Source organism: Stegodyphus dumicola, chromosome 5 (genome assembly GCF_044657685.1).
Source record: "Stegodyphus dumicola isolate Sdum_Otavi_A_Nest chromosome 5, ASM4465768v1".
Lineage (NCBI taxonomy): Eukaryota > Metazoa > Arthropoda > Arachnida > Araneae > Eresidae > Stegodyphus > Stegodyphus dumicola.
Window position 1 is genome coordinate 75,552,740 of NC_140772.1, and position 22,111 is coordinate 75,574,850.

General features: G+C 35.7%; 1 protein-coding gene across 3 annotated transcripts in view; it reads left to right on the forward strand.

Annotated features, from left to right (window-relative positions):
* Window positions 1-22,111, forward strand: part of LOC118186504 (uncharacterized) — a 443,057-nt gene that overhangs the window by 348,980 nt on the left and 71,966 nt on the right. The window lies entirely within an intron of this gene.

Sequence of the window (22,111 nt, forward strand, 5' to 3'; positions counted from 1 at the left end):
TAATGGTCCTCAATTTGTAAGTAATATATTTGAAGACATGTGCCAAAAACTGGGCATACGTCATTTAAAAATGGTCCCGTATCGGCCGCAATCAAATATAGCGGAACGGGTCAATAGAAATATAGTGAAAATTATCCGTAGTTATGTTAAAAATTTTCATAAAAGCTGGGATAACTATATCAATGAATTTGCTTTCGCCCTTAGGACCGCAGAACATGATACAACGGGCAAAACTCCTGCTGAGTTATTTTTAGGCAGAAAGATTATAACGCCGTTAGATAAATTATTTTATGTGCAACAAAGAGCCCCAGAATTTAAAATGGGTGATATAGAAAAACTAATTAAGGAAGCAAAGAAGAATACGGAAGTAGCACAAAGAAAACAGAAGCTCTATTATGATTTGAAACGACGGGGAGTATCTTATAAAGTAGGGGATGAAGTTTTAAAAATTAAGCATTCACTTTCTTCAGCACCAGAAGATAAAACTGCCAAATTTTTTCTACGATTTGAAGGACCATATGTTATAGAAAAAATAACTCACGCTGTAGTAGTGTTAAAAGCCAGAAATGGTGAAACCTGCTCCGCAAACATTGATCAAATCAAACCCTACTTCGATCGTAATAAAATGCAAATATTTTCAGATCTTTTGCAGGATCCGGCACGGCAGACACCGCAGGCACAAGCTCCAGAGGTGGAAAAACGACAAGGGCAAGCCATTAAGAAGCAAGAGCAAGTGAAAAGAAAATTCCTCCGCTGGAAAATTGAAGGTAGCAAGAAAAAAAAGCCGTTCCACCGTCCAGAAAATAGAGTTCACGAACACCCCCAGAATGAAGAAGGGAGAAGGACGACGTATGTGAAGAGAACCAGGAGAAATGACGGCAACTATAACCCGGCTCTAAAACGGAAGATCTACTCATCCGACAGGACTCTCCGCAGCAAATGTCGCCGAACTGCGGAAGGCCCATCAGCGGCGGAGGAAAAGTTACAAGGAAAATTTGAACGGCCAGCAACGAGGTCCAAGCAGGCACACGACAGAAGTGTCCCGGTTCCGCCAAGACCAGCTGCCATCAAACGGCCAAGACCACAAGCAGAGGAGAAAGAGAAGGTATTCAAGGGTGACCGAATTGGTGAAAAAAGGAAGCTTCCAGAGGAAGGCACTGAAGGGCGAGCCCGTACAAGAAGGAGGATAAATCAAACTACTATCTGCAATACCTTTAAAGACTGGGCCCAGAAAAGGATGTCCGAATATCACAAAGATAAGTAAAATTGTATGTTACTTTGCAAACTTAAGTTAATCTTTCATTCTTACTGCAAGTGGCAGATTTCAAGAAGTTTTACCTCATGCGAGGTCTACCTTTATCGCCAAAAGGGCGAGAAATGAGTTGTTACCGATTTTGGTATTACGTTTTTCAATTACTCGCGCGTAAAACTAAAGTTGATGTATAATAGCGTTGTGTAAAGACTTAAATATTGTAAAAAGTTATTGTATAAATTTTATTTAAAACATTCTAGCAAGAAAGAAGTTTTAGTCTGAAAGACTTTTTGAAATGTAGTATTTCAATGTAGAAAGAATTGGCACTTGCTTTGAAAAGAATAGAATTTAACAATGTACTACTAATGTATGTTTTCATATGTGTAAAGTTAACGGCATGTTGATATGTTCTTATACACAATATGAACTGTTATTTTAAATGTTAAGAAATACCGTGATATGGTAAAAGTGAATGTTAAATTTTTTTTTTTATTTGTGTGACTGTAAAAAGTCTAGATCATGGTGAATATGTGTTAAAGGTTGAATGATGTAGTTAGGCTCTCTGACGCTACACTTCAGAGTTAGACACTTTCAGAATAGTACCTCAGGGTTTAGAGTTGAAATTAGGGTGTGTTAAGAGGTCTTGTTATGTTGAATTTTAACAAGTTAGTGTTTTGATTGTAGGAGGAAGTGTGGAACAAGTAGACAGAAACACGTTCGTGTTTGGTGTTCTTTTACAACACATGTCAGAGAGCACGGGGAGAGATAATTAAAATAGTCATGAATGAAATAAGAATGTTCAGTAAAATATAATTATAAATGTTACTTGCCATTTCAATGTGTAACATTTCATTAAACTACTTTTCCTTCCAGATCTCTGGAAGGAACCAGATTTGAATAAGAGCTCCTGTTTGGATGCAGTACAGATGAAAAAAAAATTGTGTATCCTGGGAGCTGCTATTGTAAAAACAAATTTCTTTCTTTTAAATTTCTAGTTTCTAGCGAAAAATATTTGTAAAAGATTGGCCTCGCGTTAGATTCTAGAGCTAAAAGTTTTTAACAAGGTCGTTTTAGACCTCTTTCAAACTAATTAACTCTGGCGGGAAGTATGTAAGGATCTTAAGTTTTACTAACGTTTATTTTATTTTAAATCTTTACTATCACTTCTTATTTTCTACTTCCGGCCAGAATTATAAGCGTTAAGGTTTTTATGCAAAGTTTGTCTGGCGAACGCCAAGTATTTAAGTTGTGGCTTTTTGCCAAGGGAGAGAGAGGAAGCAGTGAGTCGAAGCAGGCCGCTTACCTTTGAAGTTACGCAGTTGCTTGTTGCCTTCCAGGCCAGAGGTTTTAATCCTCTTGATAAATTTAAACGTATTGTAGTGTTCACAGTTCTCTGTACTACATACGCTTCCTGTTAATATAAGGCCAATCTTCCACGTTTATTATTCTAAAGTTAAATTATAATTTAGTTTTATTTTTATACTTTTACGTTTTGACCCCAAGTAGCGGGTTGGTGTATTCGGAAGTACGGAAGTCATTGTAAATAGAGAAAAATAAAGGGTTTTGTATACCCTTCTTGTGTATCCTGTTTACTTCCCACAGTTCTGAACATAGCTTTAGTAAGCTCTCTCTTCCGAGTCAGGTCCTTGCATGTTCCCGAAGAAGGTTAGAAGGAACATTGAACCTGATAACACTACTCTTCGAAATTTAGTGTTATCTTTTTTATCATATCTTTTTTTAATTCATAAATTTAAAAAAGATATGGCATGATATTGATTGATAGTAGCACAGGAAGATAACTTCTACATAAGCGCTCGAATAGTGATTATTTCAGAACGATGTTACTAACACTACTCTTCGGAATTTAGTGCATTATTTTTTTCCGTGATGAGCTCCTCCAGTCCATCGAAAATTCTCTTTTTCTTATTTTGACTAAGTTTACTTATTTGGACTAGGCAGGTCTGCTATCATTTACACTACAAAGGCACGTACGGGGGAATGCAATAATTCTTTAGTATAAGTTATGTAGAGTTTTCTGTCATAATCAAACTTTCGCTGATGTATTTTCTTTCAGTTTTAAACAGTTTTTATAAGATTCTCTTTTCAACTGATCAAGTCTCTACTTTTTGCTACATTAAAATTGTGTCTTTTCGCATTTTTCCGATATCCATATCTACTTGAACTGTAATAAATTAAAAACGATTTTATTAGTTTTCATATATTTTATCATTTTGGTACGTTTTAACTAGTTTATCAATTTTAAAATATTATTTATCAGTTTTAGGTTGTAGTGTTATCAGTTTAGGTTGTTCTACGTTCACAAAATTCTTCTCGTTTTTTGATAATAATTGCATTCTTCTTCGCAAAGTACCCCGCCAGAATGAATAATGCAACCAGGAAATGAACAGCCCGCCGAGAGAGATTAAGATGCTTCTTGGATAAATGTCAAGGATTGTAAAGCCTTAATTTGGTACATCAAAAAAACTTTATTCTAGAAAATATTTCAATATCGAATTTCTTTATCGAATATTTTGAATGCATCCATTTAAGGATTGTGTAAGAAGCAAAAAAAAATATTGATTTCTCTCGAAAATAGAATTCAGGGATTTTAGAATGGCTGCAGAAATAATTAAAACTTGAATAGGATGACTTTTGTTTGTATCAAAATTGCTTTCAATGAAATTAAAGTTATTGCTGCTAACCTATGAAAATTTCCCAGTTCTTGTAATTTTTTGAGGTATTATTCTTCATCACATTCAATAAAGAATATTATATAACCTAGTAAAATATTTCAAGCAGAAAAATATTAGATTTTTTCATAAAATGTTATATTTTATTGCCTTAATGTAAAGGTAAATAAATAAGCAATTACAGATAACATATAGCGATTCTGCTCATATTTCAAAGATTAATGTTGATTTTCATTCGAATTCGTAATTTAAAAAAATTTACTATTAGTAAAGTTTTTAATGTAACATTTTCCTATTATCGAAGGTATATGATTAAAACACTAGTTTAAAAATTTGCATTGTTAATGGAATTATATAAAGCCCCATATGAGTATTACATATTATAGTATTTTTTCTACTTGTTTCTCTTGTGCGTTATGATCAAAATAAAAACATTACCTAAAAATAATCTTAAAAGACTGCAGCAGAAATTCGATATTTGTTAGTTGCGCGTTTTGCATTTTTTATTATTATTCTCAAGTGTTGAAAACTTGGTTTTATTAAATGTCGACAGTTGTTTTTATTAAAAACAGAAGTAGTGCATTTTCATATTTTCCTACTGATTTGCCAGCCAATAAAATTTTAATATAATCAAGAATTATTGGAGTTCTGTTTAGTTTATATACCTGCATGATATGTGAGGAAACTGCTTTAATAGTTAAAAAAGATAATTTTGAATTTTTGTTAGATATATACGGTTTGATTTGCAGGAATGCTGTTTTTATATGTGTCACGATATTATTTTATAAAGAGCAAACGCCTGTTATTTTCTTGTAAAACATTGATATAGCATCTATTCTATAATAAATAGTAAGTCAAAAAGCAAATCTACTGTTTTTAGCTTTCGAAATGCATTCCTCTTAAATAGTGCTTTAAACAGTAGATTGCTGGGGGAAAATGGGGAACTCTCAGGTTCTAATGAGATAGATGAATTCCTATTGCTATACTACTATTATAGAAGAATATTCAATATAAACGCAGCGGTCACAAATTCTTTTTTTGTTTTACATTCAGTTTTTGCATAAATTATAACATATGTCAATATTATTTTAAGAAGGTATAAAATCATAATAAAAGACATTCAAATAATAAATTTACTCAATCTATGGAACCAAACACTGTTTATAAATACCGCCAAATTAAGAACTCGATTTATATATGTAGATATATATTGAGAACAATATATATTGTAGATATATATTGTAGATTCTGAGAACATACTGAGCTGTCTAAGAGGAGGATATGATGCTTACATACGCCGTCTTTAGGGGGTCTGGAAAAATCTAAGCAAGACCACTTTTTCAGAAATCCACTAAATAATAGTCACCAAAATCCTTTCTTTCTTCAGCACAAAGATTGCGTTCGATGAACACCGAAATTAACTCTTCCCTACTTTGTTGCAGTAGATCCGTCCTCTAAATCACTCTAAATATGAAACAGTTTTTCTATAAAACATCATAAATAGAAAAACATGCACGGATCGTCGTACTGTCGTCACAGCCGAAACTCGAAGCTGTAAGTCTTTTAAGACTGGAATTGACTGATACGTCACTTTCTTCCATCACTCACTAGTTAAGAGATTCAACACTTTTTTATGGCGGGCATTAGCCATTTTAGGCTTTGGACACTACTACGGCCAGAAGTGCTGATCATTGTATTATGGAGGCATTTAATAGGCGGTCACCGTTACCTCCTATGAAAGGACAGACAATTTACATCCATGCCTTATCCCGCATTCGAATCCAAGCCCTTTAATACGGCAGTCAAGCAGCTTTATCGTCTAGGCAGCAAAAGGCTCAACATTCACTAAATAACAATTCCAACTCAGCTGATTATCATTTAGGGGCCGAGCAATCGTTGATAAATCCTTCCTCGTTCTCTTCGTAACTACAATTCATTTGTAGAGGAGGGATTTTTGATGAGCTGTGTGTTCGCACCTTTTCACAACATTCGCCATATTTCTCGCAAGGGATAGGTAAACTACCCAAGAATGAATTAGATGGAGAATTCTTGGCCGATTTGAGGTAGGCCAGTCACAACTACAGAGCTTAGTGTAACGCTCAGTGTAGTCTGTTAATTTATGGAACAATTTCAGAACACTGAATCTCAGTCGACCAAGACAAGACCTGTACAAAGTCGACCAAGATCCACAATGACCACTGATAATCTTTATCTGGCACTTTCAGTGCGACGACAGAAGACTGCTACAGATTAACAGTTGTCACATGAGCTGCCACTGGCACACGAGATTTACGGTCTGAAGTTGCCAGAAGTCTTCATGACATAGGGCTGTATGCCAGAAGACCGACTGTTTGTATTTTACTCATTGCTGCACACAAGAGAGGGTGTTTAGCATGGTGCAGACAACATGAGTTTTTAGACCAGACTTAAGTGGAGTACCGAGTATTTTACAAATGAGAAGAGATTCAGCCTAACGCTTATTCTTGGAGAACTTGTAACTGGAGAGGAGGAGTCCTTAGAGCCCTATGTTAAATCTTCCAGGGGCGCAGTTAGCCCTGGGTTAATGTTAATAAACGAGAGCACATAGGAATCAGCTGCTTGACGATTTCCTGGAAAGTGAAGACATTCCCTTTGATTGGCCTGCCAGATGTAATCTTAAACCTATACAAAAAGTTTGGGACGCTTTTGGAAAGGCAATTTCATCTCGCCATCCCCTCCCGGAACCATCGAGAAGTTCAATACTTATCCATAAGTTCAAAATTTAATTTATTTTTTTCATCCATCAATAAAATTCATTTTTCAGTTCTTAAAGGTCTCATAAGTGCTTTAAATTCTTGTGTAATTTAGCATTGTTTGATATGTATCGTGCTGTTTTATGTATGTTGGCCAGATTGAAAAAGCATTGAAATTTCTCGTCAGGGAATATGAATTACATTTCGAAAGGAAAAGAGAAATTTTTTAGCTAAGTACGGCGGCTACTCAATTACATTCTAATATGATCTTCAAAAATTATCCGTAAAGCTTCCTCATTTAATTAACTGGGTTCGTTTGAACACCTTCACATCATTAATAATTTTTCTTGTTTAGTTAATGACATTAATTTTCCAATCTCGCTCTTCTAAATGCTTTCAAATTTCTAGTATTTTTACGTTTTAGGCCCACCAGGGGACGAGCGATAACGTCGCTGAACACTGGTAGTTCAGTCCGAGGTTCGAATCCCGCGAACTTTCTCCCTATGTGTAACGTGTATACGAGCCAGTATTCCTTAAAAAGTCCTCCACGAATGCATCCCTCCCTTAAGGCAAATAGCCCTCGAGTGCTTTGCGTAATCTAATAAACCAAACCAACCTTTAATTGTCATTACTATTTAACTCATCAGATCATGTTACATTCTTTCCCTTACAAAAGTGTTTGGCTTCTCCCACTAATGAAATTTCCTTTCCCTGTCATGAAAAATCTGAATAATGCAATAAAATTATTGTTATTCTTGAATTATACGTTTTTATAGAAACATATGGTGGTAAGGGTTAGTTTAACAAATATATTTTATTTTGTTATTAAAAACAATTTAAAAAAGTGAATTTTTAAGACAAGCAAGGGTATAAATTTTTTGTGACCTCTATAATTTGCTGTTCATGCCCCATTTTTGAGATAGAAATTTTGTAACATTTCTTTGACCACGCCTCTCGCTTAAAATACTTACTTAGGTTAATGCTTACAGCCCTAAATTGGTGCATAATGTTTAATTTTGAAGTAAAATATTCTTTAAGGTTTTGTTTTATTCATAACTGAAGCTGCAGAAGGAGGGGGGCCGCAAACCAAGTAGGTGGAACAAAGCGTCACATCCTGAAAATTCACCGTAATGTGGTCCCATCTATTGATGCTGGATTTAAATAAATGTCATGTAAATACATAATATTATGTACTATATTTTGAAAGTCGCGATGTGTAATTTTCAATATAATATCTTATATTAATGTTGTTCTTATAAAATATAACTTTTCGCAATATCTGTTAAAAATGTATAAATTTTCATTTCATTTTTCATTAATTTTATTTTTTTTTCCTCTTGCATTCTTTCTCTCTCTCGTTTCCGGTTTAGCTACATGGTAATGGGAACACTTTTGATGCTCATTTTTCTGAATGCATTTATAAAATTCTAGCCTAAAAAAGCAATTTTCATTAGAAGAGACCCGGTATATATTACGTAAAACGGTCACCCTGTTTCTGTTAGGCTCAGCAGAGGCTGAGCTTTAAAGTCATGAATCCTGGCGGTTCGGTCCAAATTTCGAATCCTGCAAACAGACAGGCTGCATGGGTGTTTTCGTGGGTTTCCCCATGTGTAACATGTATATGAGCCAATTTTCATTAGAAAGTCCTCCACGATGGCATTCCTTCCTTTGGCCAGATAGCCCTTTGGCTTTGCCGTAATTACATAAACAAAACCTACTTCTGTTAGGTGGCTGCAAACTTGGTTTGTGGCCCTCTCCTTCTGAAGCTTCAGTTATGAATAAAACAAAACCTTAAGGAATATTTTACTTCTAAATTAAACATTATGCACCAATTTAGTGCTGTAAACATTAACTAAGTAAGTATTTTAAGCGATAGGCGTGGCCAATAAAAGGTTACAGAATTCATATCTCAAGAAGGGTGACATGAACTGCAAATTATAGAGTTCACAAATAATTTATACCTTTGCTTGTATTAAAAATTTTCTTTTTTTAATTGTTTTTAATAACAAAATAAAGTATATTTGCTAAACTAACCCTCACCAACACATGTTTCTATAAAAAAGTATAATTCAAGAATAACAATAATTTTTATTGCATTAATCAGAATTTTCATGACAGAGAAAGGAAATTTCATTAGTGGGAGGAGCCAAACGATTTTGTAAGGGAAAGAATGTAACATGATGTAATGAGTAAAATAGTAATGAAACTTAAAGGTATTAGAAATTTGAAAGCATTTGGAGGAGCGAGATTGGAAAATTAATATCATTAAGTAAACAAGAAAAATTACTAATGATGTGAAAATGTTCAAAAGAACCCAGTTGATTAAATGAAGAAGCTTTACGGATAATTTTTGAAGATCATATTAAAATGTAATTAAGTGACCTCCGTACTTAGCTAAAAGAATTCTTTTTTCCTTTCAAGCTTTAATTCATATTCCCTGACGAGAAATTTCAGCGCTTTTCTAATTTGGCCAATATACACGAAACGGCACGATAAATATCAAACAATGCTAAATTAACAGAATAGTTAAAAGAACGAATGAGATCTTTAAGAATCGAAAAGTGAATTTTACTGATAGTGAAAAAAATAACTTAAATATTGAACTTGTGGAGAAGTCGAGAAATTTTGTAATTGATAGTAAGCTTCAATAATTATTGGGTACGTGTTAGCTAAACGTCACTGTCGGCTTAGTGTCCTGTTGACTAAATGCAATGACAGTTAAGTGTCCCGTAGCCAAATGTCCTGACGGCTAATTCTCTGTGTCGGCTAAATGTTCTGTCTGGTAAATGTCCTTTGGGCTAACTGTCCGTGTCGGCTAAATATCCATGTCGGCTAAAAGTCCTGTCGGTTAACTGTCCGTGTCGGCTAAATGTACTGTCGGCTAAGTGTCTTGTCAGTTAAGTGTCCGTGTCAGCTAAATGTCCGTGTCGGCTAAGTGTCCGTGTCGGTTAAATGTCCTGTCGGCTAAGTGTCCTGTCGGCTAAGTGTCCCTGTCGGCTAAATGTCTTGTCGGCTAACTGGTGTCGGTTAAGTGTCCGTCGGCTAACTGGTTGTCGGCTAAGTGTCCGCGTCCGGCAGTGGTCTGCACGCTCAGCGTGTAATTAAGAGGTCCGCGGGTCGATTCCCGGCGAAAGCGTTGCATATTTTTCAGCTTCCCTGCTTCCAAAATACCTAATGTCTCTACACAGGTGTCGCTCAAACGTGCAGCCGTCCTGATGTTGGAGTAAGTGATAAGCATTATTCATCTGGCCATGTAACTGTGTTCCACTTATCAATTGACCAGGCTTTTGCGGTTGTGGCACCACTGGAGATGATAATTTGGCATTAACATATGTCATATGGGCTTGGTAACTGCTGCTCTGCGGTAAATATTCTGTTTTTTAAGGTTCCTCCTTACTGTATTGAAACCGCAGAATCCAGATGCTGATTGAGCTCTGCAGTTATTTTCTTTTTAAACATAACAATCTGTTTCAATACGGTCTCTTTCGGTCATTTTCTCCTACCGTCCATTAATTTGCTTTGCCGAGCTTCTCTTGCCGCGCTCTGTGTACGCTGTCATGATTTAAGCACTGTAACTCTAGAAAGTCCGAGGCATAATACCTCGGATGTTTCAGCCACAGTTGCTCCAGCTAGTCCGGGTCCTACAATTTGGTCTCCTTGAAAGTGTATGAGGAAACTTATTTTACGTTTCTGACGAAAATCCAAGACGCATACAGCTTCACTAAAGCTACCTCATAAAGGCTGTGATATATTCTTTTTATATTAAAAAACCTGGTAGCTAGGATTATATTTTATTGCTTAAGAAACTCATTCTTAAATGTCACTCTTATTCATAGGTGTTTGTATTATTTTGATAACCACCTGTGTAATATATAGGCATGTAAAGAAAAATGTGTCTTGACGGCGAACTGCCGCAAAGGGGAAAAGCCATGATGATGGAAACGGTGGCCGATGAATAAGCCCATTTTTTCTTGACGATAAATACATTTAGCTTTTGAAATAAACTTATTTATTTTTTTATTATTCCTATAACCATTTTCTACTGACACCTCACTATTTTGTAATATCTTTGAGTAATTTTTTAAAAATTCAATAATGATTTAAATGTGAGATTTCCTCTTTCTTTGACTATCTTTCCCGTCAGAATTTAATTGTTGAATCTAATTTGGGCAAAACAGCATAAATCAATAATGCATTACCAAAGTTCTCTATTTTCTGTTATAACCCTCTCAAACCAGAAACAACTTCATTCACTGTATCCATTAAGCTAAGATCGCTAAAGCGTATTTACTCTTAATGAAGTTAACCCAACCAGTAACGCCACGAGCGCAATCACAGGATAATGTGATTTTTTTCTTCCAATTTAAATAATAATTTTGAAAATTCAAAAAGGAAATTTGAAATTGAAAGCTCTTTCTAATTATATTCAAATTTAGCAATTTTGCCTATAGGTATATTCGCTAAAAAGAGCCATTACTACTTTTTGTCAAAGCCTGATCGTAGGTTACTTGAAACAGATACGCTGTAATTAATTCTTATAAATGATGTCCTATTATAATTTCATACTTCAGATTCCATGTATATTTGCTTGTGCAAAAATAATAACTCTCTTTACGTTTAAATTAAATGTTCTTATATTAATATACTTGAAAAATGAATATAACAAAGCAGTATTTGCCAGCTTAATAATATAACGCTGAACGCATAGTTGTAGGGAATAGCGTATATACTAAGCTTCGAAATAGACATTTTATGTAAAGAAACTAAAATGAGAATGAATCTCACGTTCTGGATGTAAAGAAATAGTTCCGGTTATTATTCGGGGTCTTGTGTGAAATGCTTCTTGAAAAGTCTTCCAAACTGAATTTTTGAAATCTTTTAGGAATAAGCACCCCAAAAAATCCCACTAATGTTTGCAATACACGATGCGTGATTTCCAAGTCCATTTCTATATTTGATGCCATCTCATGAATCAGAAAGTGCATTTCCTTCTTTATTTGCCGGCAACGACCGCAGTGTAGTGATTTCCGGCTCGCGGAATCGCGAAACACCATTTCCGACTCGTACTTCCTGTCTTGTTTGATTGAATTCTCCCTTTGGATCATGAATAGAGCTGTTACTTTAACATTCTATTTCCTCCTATTCTATTTGATCGTACACAGAACTTCGACATTGTTATCGTACTACTGTTATGTTTGTATTTCTCCACGCTATTAAGAAAATTTAATAAATCGTGGTGTGATTGGTCTGCCTGGAAGGAAGAAGGGGAAGAAGTAACAATCTGGTTTAACCCTTCCTATTTTGTCCTGTATGTTCATCTCCAAAACATTAGGAACAAATGCATTGAAAGATGAAATTTGAAAGAATCAGAAAACAAAATTTTATCGTTTTCGTTTTATATACATTGCTTTTAATGTTATACATATCTCAGCATGCTCAAAGAATTTCAGCGTGCCTTTGCAAAAATCAACCAATAAATTTCATTTTATTTAACCCAGTTACCTTTTTTATTTTGTCTCTACGAGAGCTTATACTTTCGTCAACTCCCACCAAATGCAAATAAATTAAAGTATAACTACGCTTCTAATTTCTAAGTGTGGCAGATAGAGTGTCCGCATAGGCTGGCTGTCATTTTGTGTTAGTTTTTTACTGGTGAAGTTTAACTTGTCAACTTAAGTTTCTCCTAGCAGCTATTTCTTGCTTATTTAAGGATGAACCAAAGTTAATGTTAATTTTAGATAAATTTTTTATCCTATTTTATTACGTGTCTTGGTTACCGCAAGGCAGCGCAGTTTTATTTCTATTAAATATTTGATTTGTGTAACCATCAGTTCAGCGTACGAATAACTAACTATTTTAAATTTTTATTTTTGTTAGAAAGCAGACAGTGCGAAAAGTCCGCTGACAGTCTGTTACTGTCATTTTCAGTTTGGTACTTCAGCGTATTTGCGTAACCGTATAAACTATTGTAATTATGTTTAAATCTCTCATTACATTTAAATAAACGCCTGTAATGCTCTCAGAAATTGTACTTTTTAAGAAGAAAATTAACTTTAAAGAGTATAAAATAACCCGTGGAGATAAAATCTGGCGAAGAGATGTTTAGTAACAGTTACACATATTCTTTGCAGTATCTGCTTGAACATACTTTATTATACGAAGTGCATACGCCGCTTCTCACTATTCAGCCTTTTAATCTAGTGTAACAGTAGATATCAACTGCGAAATTTCAATCAAAAGATTCCTTTCTAACTGCTCCTGTATTTCATTTCAGAGAAAGAATTTTATAATGTTTGAATAAAATAACTTTATGCTGTTTAATAATAAATAAATAAATAGAATTAACCTAAAAATTACCACAAAGAAGGAAGAAGGATTTTGCTGATTTCAATTTAGCTGAGACCCAACTCAAAATTTTCGAACAACTTATATAATTTTACTGCATTCACTAAAAAAATTAATAATAATAATGATTATTGCTGACAGTTATTGTTTGGCAGTTCTCTGCAAATGGTTGAAATATTTCAGTTTGAAAACTTTAACATATACAATTTGTAAGTACATTGTATATGTTTTACGCGCGAGTAGCCACAACATAGCTGCAAGTCAGTTTAATCCCATAGTTATTTCGTTATTCATCATGCACTTTGGATAAGCTCCATGTTTAGAAGATCTTGTTATAGAGTCCAAAATTATTGATTGATAGAATGGTATTATTAGAGAGGATTTTTAATCTCCTAATGTTTTCACCTAATCTAGCAGTGAAAGCTGATGGGGTAAAAACCCATGGTGTAAGCCAATTTGCTTGGAAAATAAGTTCTATGCGTTATGAATATAGTTCCTGGGTGATTTTTCTTACGATTTTCCTTTATCAGATCATACAAAAATCTATTGATATTTTTATCAAGCTTTAGTTAAATACATTAGCAACAGGCAAATGTCAACCAGTATACTAGAAGCACAGACTGCATACGGAAGTCAAGAATACATCAGTCAAAGAGGGTAGATAATTCAATCCTTTTCTTCGAAATAAATATACTTAGGAAAGCGTAAGTAAATGCTCCAACAAGTATGGAGCTACATATGAAAAATCTGATCTGACACTGAAACCATGCCATAAAATTAGCACTTTTATAGCAAATTTTGGCTAGTTCGGGTAAGTTCACCAAACCTAATTTACATTATAAATAATTAATATACATATAAGGTGATAATTTGAAGATAATACTGGTGATAATCTGAAGAAAAAGAATTTAATATGAAGGGGAAAAAAAAAGGAAAAAACGGGGAGAGGAAAAAGAAGAAAAAAGGAAACTAATAATAGTAGACTATTTCGAATACTCTGATAAATGTTTATGCAGTATTTAGGTTGTAAGGATCTTAAGTTTTACTAACGATTATTTTATTTTAAATCTTTACTATCACTTCTTATTTTCTACTTCCGGCCAGAATTATAAGCGTGAAGGAGTTTATGCAAAGTTGTTTGGCGAACGCCAAGTATTTAAGTGTGGCCTTTTTGCCAAGAATGAGTGAGGAAGCAGTGAGTTCGAAGCAGGCCGCTTACCTTAGAAGTTACGCAGTTGCTATTTGCCTTCCAGGCCAGAGGTTTTAATCCTCTTGATAAATTAAACGTATTGTAGTGTTCACAGTCTCTGTGCTACATACGCTTCCTGTTATTATAAGGCCAATCTTACACGTGTATTATTCTAAAGTTAAATTTGAGTTTAGTTTTATTTTAATATCTTTTACGTTACACCCCGAGTGGAGGGTCATTGTATTCCGAAGTACGGAAGTCATTGTATATAAAGAAAAATAAAGGGTTTTGTATACCCTTCGTCTGTATCCTGTCTACTTACTACAATTAGTGAACATAGCTTTAGTAAGCTCTCTGTTCCTAGTCAGGTCCTTGTATGTTTCCGAAGAAGATTAGAAGAAACATTGAACCTGATAGTGGCGCCCGACGAAGAATAACCATGGCCGAATTTCAAGAAGAACCTGTGCTGCCTGCAGAAACGGCTCAGAATCCAGAAATGCCAGCTGCCGCCCTAGAAGGATTTGGGTACATCGTCCAGACCATGCGCGCTTCGATGAAACCAGAAGCAACATTTAACGGAAACTCACCGGTAACCAGTTTTTTGGAAAACTTGGATGACCACTTCATGCTCTACCCCGTGCACGAGTTTCAGAAAGTTACCTTAGCTACCAGCGCTTTGAGGGGCCAAGCGCTTAACTGGTTCAAATGTATCGGCAGAAGTCTCTTGGGTCAAGCAGGAAGTCCCACCTATACTTACGAAAATTTCAAGACTGCCCTACTAAAAGCCTTCCCTGTTGTAAGGGATCGTGCGAAATTAGAAACAGAACTTTTCAGTATATATCAACAAAGAATGGAAAACCTCTCGAGCTTTATTTTAAGAAAAATTCACGTTTTCAAGCTCTTGTATGGAAACCGTCCGGATCCTGAAATAATTCAAGTGATTTTGCCGAGGTTACTACCCCAAGTGCAAGACTTTATTGAATTGAGAAATCCGACTACACTGGAAAACTTATTTGAGCTAGCAATCCAGTTTGAAAGTAGAAGAACGGCGGACGTCGAAAGAAGACGCCAATATCAACAGCGAAACCAATTTGGTACGCCAAGACTACAGCAAACTCAAGCACATGGCTACGGAGAAAAAGCGAATCAGTGGGCAAGGAAACCCGAGCATTCAAAAACAGCCGGCGAACGTCGACAGTTCAATAGCAACCCAGGAAAAAAGTCTCAAGGCCAGTGGAGAAAGAAGGAAAGCACCGAAAGGAAAAATAATTTAAACTAAAACGGATTTCTGCTGACGAGAGGGTGCGGAAATCCGAAGGCCACGAAAACCCCTCTTCCTACAAGTTAAATACAGTAATGGTGAAAAATTTAACTCTTCCGAAGATTGAAGTCTTGGTAAATAATATCCCGGCCACCGCACTCCTGGATACCGGCGCGCAGTGTTCCTGTGTGGCAGAAGTCTTTTTTAGAAAGTATTTTCGCAAATACCGCATATATAATGCGGATAATACAACAGTATTAGCGGCGCAAGGAGAACAATGTAAGTGCGTAGGTAAAGTACCTTTGTACATCCGTATCAAGGACGAACAAGTAAAGGTGATGTTTTTTATAGTAAAGAATTTGCAAGCAAATTTAATCCTAGGAATAGACTTTCTTTCAGACGCACAAGCTACACTGGATTTTAATGAAGCGTCCCTTAAGCTGACGATGAAACCAGTGCGTGTAGAAAGGGTTGAACCGCCAAGGTTAAATCTTGACCACCTGCATAATGACGAGCAAGGAAGAATACGACAAGTGGTAAGTGAATTTGCTTCCTTATTTAGTGATATTCCAGGATTTACTCAGGTTACTAACCATAGTATTGACACCGGAGATGCATTGCCGGATCGTCAAAAACCATACCGGTATGATAAGAATAAGGAAAAAATTATAGAATGGCATATTACCGATATGCTACGTAAAAAGATCATAACGCCCATCTCAAGTAGTTATGCTAGCCCGGTGGTTTTATGTAAGAAAAATAATGATTATCCTTTGGAGCATCCAAAAAGGTGGAGATTCGCTATTGATTACCGTAAATTAAATTCCATAACGAAATATCCGGTATATCCGTTACCGATTATAGAAGAAATTTTAAGGAACATAAAATCAACCAAATTTATGACGACTTTAGACTTAACGAATGGTTATTTTCAAATAGGGGTCAGGCCTGAGGACGTGCCTAAGACTGCTTTTATAACCAAGTCTGGCACTTATGCATTTTTGCGTATGCCGTTTGGCCTTTCAGGCGCCCCAGCAACATTTCAGCGATGCATGGACATTGTGTTAAGACCTGTTCTTGGAAAGTCCACATTTATCTATTTAGATGATATCATTATTACTAGTGATAATCTCGACCAACATGTACAGGATTTAAGACAGGTGTTTTCTTTATTAAATGAGGCCGGTCTAAAAGTTAATGTCGAAAAGTGCAAATTTGCAGCCCCTGAATTAAAATATTTAGGTTACAATATATCGCAAAAAGGGATCGAGACAGATGAATCAAAAATAATCGCTGTACAAAAGTATCCGACTCCAAACACGGCAAAGAAGCTCTCTTCTTTTCTAGGACTTTGTTCATATTATAGGTCCTTTATAAAAGATTTTGCGGCTATCGCTGAGCCATTGTTAAAATTAAAAAGGAAAAAGGCAAGATTCTCGTGGACGGCTGAAGCCAATAGTGCTTTCGAAAAATTAAAACAAGCATTAACGCAAGCCCCTGTGTTGAAATTTCCTGAAAAGGATGAAAATTTAGAAATTTCAGCGGATGCTTCGGATTATGCGGTAGGAGCGGTACTTTCGCAAAATCAGCAGCCCGTGGCATTTTTTAGCCGAACTTTAAATCAAACACAAAGAAACTATTCCGCGACCGAGAGAGAGGCACTTGCAGTTCTGTTAGCAGTGCAAATGTTCCGAGTCTATTTTGGAAAGGCGCCGATAACAGTATATTCTGATCATGCGGCGGTAACTAGATTGTACTCAGGGAAAAATTTATCCCCAAGGTTAATAAGATGGGCACTCAAGCTGCAAGAATATAATCTGGTAATCAAGCATACCGCCGGAAAGGAAAATATCGTAGCAGATGCCCTATCACGAATTAAATTAGACGAACAGGGTAATACCGTAAAAGTTGAAATGCTTACAGCGTGTAAAATAAATTCCCGAGAAACTGTAATAACCGAACTGGGTAAGGATCCTGAGTTTGGAAGTATTTATGAGTATTTGAAGGATCCTGAAAATTTTAGCCACCAAGTTATTGTGGCGATAAGAAATAGGGCGGCCCATTACGAACTAATAGATGGTCTATTATTCTACACAAAAACTACGAATTCCAACAACGAATTTCGACCTGTTATCCCAGCTAGTCTTAGATTAAATATCCTGCAAGAGCTCCATGACAGCCCTTTAGCTTCTCATGCTGGTATTCGAAAAACTATCCAACGCGTACGCGAGGCAGTCTACTTTCCTGAACTGCAAAAGTTAACAAGGGCGTATGTCCAGTCCTGCCCAACATGTCAAGCAGTTAATTATATTAATTTCCGCCCGGCCGGGTTTCTAAATAGTATTAAATCCGAATTTCCAAATGAAATAATCGGCATCGATTTATTGGGCCCTTTCCCAAAAAGTCAGTTAAACAAAAGTCGCTATCTCCTTGTTATGGTTGATCATTTTAGTAAATAGACCGAAATTGTTCCCTTAAAACGAGCCTCCGCGAAATTAGTTACCGATTCTATTTTAAATAAATATATTTTAAAATACGGGGCGCCCCTAAAAGTTATATCGGATAATGGTCCTCAATTTGTAAGTAATATATTTGAAGACATGTGCCAAAAACTGGGCATACGTCATTTAAAAATGGTCCCGTATCGGCCGCAATCAAATATAGCGGAACGGGTCAACAGAAATATAGTGAAAATTATCCGTACTTATGTTAAAAATTTTCATAAAAGCTGGGATAACTATGTCAATGAATTTGCTTTCGCCCTTAGGACCGCAAAACATGATACAACGGGCAAAACTCCTGCTGAGTTATTGCTAGGCAGAAAGGTTATAACACCGTTAGATAAACTATTTTATGTGCAACAAAGAGCCCCAGAATTTAAAATGGGTGATATAGAAAAACTAATAAAGGAAGCAAAAAAGAATACGGAAGTAGCACAAAGAAAACAGAAGTTATATTATGATCTGAAACGACGGGGAGTAACTTATAAAGTAGGGGATGAAGTTTTAAAAATTAAGCATTCACTTTCTTCAGCACCTGAAGATAAAACTGCCAAATTTTTTCCACGCTTTGAAGGACCGTATGTTATAGAAAAAATAACTCACGCTGTTGTAGTGTTAAAGGCAAGAAATGGTGAAACCTGTTCCGCAAATATTGATCAAATTAAACCCTACTTCGATCGTAATAAAATGAAAATCTTTTCAGATCTTTTGCAGGATCCGGTACGGCAGACACCGCAGATACAAGTTCCAGAGGTGGGAAAACGACAAGTACAAGGGCAATTCAATGAGAGACAGAAGCAAGTGAAAAGAAAATTGCCCCGCGGAAAAATTGAAGGTAAAAAGAAAAAGAAGCCGTTCCACCGTCCAGAAAACAGAGTTCACGAACACCCTCAGAATGAAGAAGGGAGAAGGACGACGTATGTGAAGAGGACCAGGAGAAATGACAGCAACTATAACCCGGCTTTGAAACGGAAGATTGACTCATCCGACAGAACTCTCCGCAGCAAAAGTCGCCGAACTGCGGAAGGGCCATCAGCGGCGGAGGAAAAAGTACAAGAAAAATTCGAACGGCCAACAACGAGGTCCAAGCAGGATCACGACAGAAGTTTCCCTGTTCCACCAAGACCAGCTGCCTTCAAACGGCCAAGACCACAAGCAGAGGACAAAAGGAAGATGTTCAAGGGTGGCCGTACTGGTGAAAAACGGAAGCTTCCAGAGGAAAGCACTGAAGGGCGAGCCCGTACAAGAAGGAGGATCAACCAAGCTACTATCTGCTATACCTTTAAAGACTGGGCCCAGAAAAGGATGTCTGAATATTACAAAGATAAGTAAAATTGTATGTTACTTTGCAAACTTAAGTTAATCTTTCATTCTTACTGCAAGTGGCAGATTTCAAGAAGTTTTACCTCATGCGAGGTCTACCTTTATCGCCGAAAGGGCGAGAAATGAGTTGTGACCGATTTTCTTATTATGTTTTTCAATTACTCGCGCGTAAAACTAAAATTGATGTATAATAGCGTTGTGTAAGAACTTAAATATTGTAAAAAAAGTTATTGTATAAATTTTATTTAAAACATTCTAGCAAGAGAGAAGTTTTAGTCTGAAAGACTTTTTGAAATGTAGTATTATTTCAATGTAGAAAGAATTGGCACTTGCTTTGAAAAGAATAGAAGTTAACAATGTGTTACTAATGTATGTTTTCAAATGTGTAAAATTAACGGCATGTTGATATGTTCTTATATACATGTGAACTGTTATTTTAAATGTTAAGAAATACCGTGATATGGTAAAAGTGAAAGTAATGTTAAAAATTTGTTATTCGTGTGACTGTAAAGATTAAATCATGGCAAATATGTGGTAAAGGTTGAATGATGTAGTTAGGCTCTCTGACGCTACACTTTAGAGTTAGCCACTTTTAGAATAGTACCTCAGGGTTTAGAGTTGAAAAGTAGGGTGTGTTAAGAGGTCTCGTGTGTTGAATTTTAACACGTTAGTGTTTTGATTGTAGGAGGAAGTGTGGCACACGTAGACAGAAACACATTCGTGTTTGGTGTTCTTTTACAACACATGTCAGAGAGCACGGGGAGAGATAATTAAAATAGTCATGAATGAAATAAGAATGTTAAGAGAAGTATATTCTATATGTTATTTGCAATGTCATTCTGTAACATTTCATTAAACTAGTTTTCCTTCCAGATCTCTGGAAGGAACCAGAATTGAATAAAGCTCCTGTTTAGATGCAGTACAGATGAAAAAAAAAGATTGTTGTATATCCCGGGAGCTGCTATTGTAACAAATTTCTTTCTTTTAAATTTTCTAGTTTCTAGCTAAGTTATGATTGTAAAAGGTTGGCCTCGCGTTAGTTTTTAGAGCTAAAAGTTTTCAACAAGGTCGTTTTAGACCTCAGTTTCAAACAAATTAACTCTGGCGGGAAGTATGTAAGGATCTTAAGTTTTACTAACGTTTATTTTATTTTAAATCTTTACTATCACTTCTTATTTTCTACTTCCGGCCAGAATTATAAGCGTGAAGGAGTTTATGCAAAGTTGTCTGGCGAACGCCAAGTATTTAAGTGTGGCCTTTTTGCCAAGAATGAGTGAGGAAGCAGTGAGTTCGAAGCAGGCCGCTTACCTTAGAAGTTACGCAGTTGCTATTTGCCTTCCAGGCCAGAAGTTTTAATCCTCTTGATAAATTAAACGTGTTGTAGTGTTCACAGTCTCTGTGCTACATACGCTTCCTGTTATTATAAGGCCAATCTTACACGTGTATTATTCTAAAGTTAAATTAGAGTTTAGTTTTATTTTAATATCTTTTACGTTAGACCCCGAGTGGAGGGTCATTGTATTCCGAAGTACGGAAGTCATTGTATATAAAGAAAAATAAAGGGTTTTGTATACCCTTCGTCTGTATCCTGTCTACTTACTGCAATTAGTGAACATAGCTTTAGTAAGCTCTCTGTTCCTAATCAGGTCCTTGTATGTTTCCGAAGAAGATTAGAAGAAACATTGAACCTGATAAGGTTAAGTAACACGTCAGCTTCCTTTATGCAATATTGATGAAATATAGATATTGACTCAACCTTTCTACAAAATACAATTTTATTTACATCGAAAACTATTTTGTTAAGCCCTTATATGTATATTAATTGTTTCGTATATGTAGCTGCAAACTACATTAATAAGATTCGGGTAGATTTTATTTAAGATGCAATAAATATCCAAGAATAGTCGTATAATTGCGAAATGTAGTTAGAATTTCTCGGAGTAAAATGTTACCCAAGATTTATTCTATTCTTCGTACTCAGAGAACTGTCTCGAAACACTATATAACCGCAAAAGAGATAATTAGGTACTCATAAATGCTTTGAAAGAATGCTCATTAGTATATATATATATTTTTTATTTTAACATAGATCTGTCTTTCTGGAAGTTATGTCATAGTGTTTGAAAGAGGAAATTATTCTCATTAGAGTAACTTCATAAAGAAATGATCTAGTCATGGAATTTCATTCTTTGAATAGTTTTTCTGCAATCAGAAAAAAATTACAATTAGGAAAATAAGCCATAATTAAAATAAATAAGCTGGATGTTAAGCTTTTAAAAAAATCCTTCGTTAAGATTATTGTCTGGTTATCGTGACATCGCAAGAAACACTTTGCACATAAAGCGCAGAATTCTTCGGAAGTGATTTTAGAGACAAACATTTTGTCGTTATATTTTAGCTATGCAAATACCTCTCCCTTCGCAAAAGTGTTTTTCACACCATTTTGCTTTTCTGAAAGAAAAAATTAAGAATATTTTGTAGAGACATTAGGTACTTTTCTTTGGAAGCAGACAAGATGAAAAATATGCAACGCCTTTCCCTGGAATCTAAATCTATCCACGGACCTCTAAATTACGCGATGAGCGTGCAGCTCAGCATGAAGTACCACACCATGAAGGCATGGCAAGAAGGTGGGAGAAATACCTTATATACTCCCCCTTTCAAAGGGCGACTGTGGTTTTTAGGGGACCCAATCGCCAAATCCTGGGGGAGGATAATCATCATTCAACACCCTTTTAGTTTGGGCGCCACTGTAGAGACATTAGGTATTTTTTTGGAAGCAGGCAAGATGAAAACTATGCAACGCAATCGCCGGGAA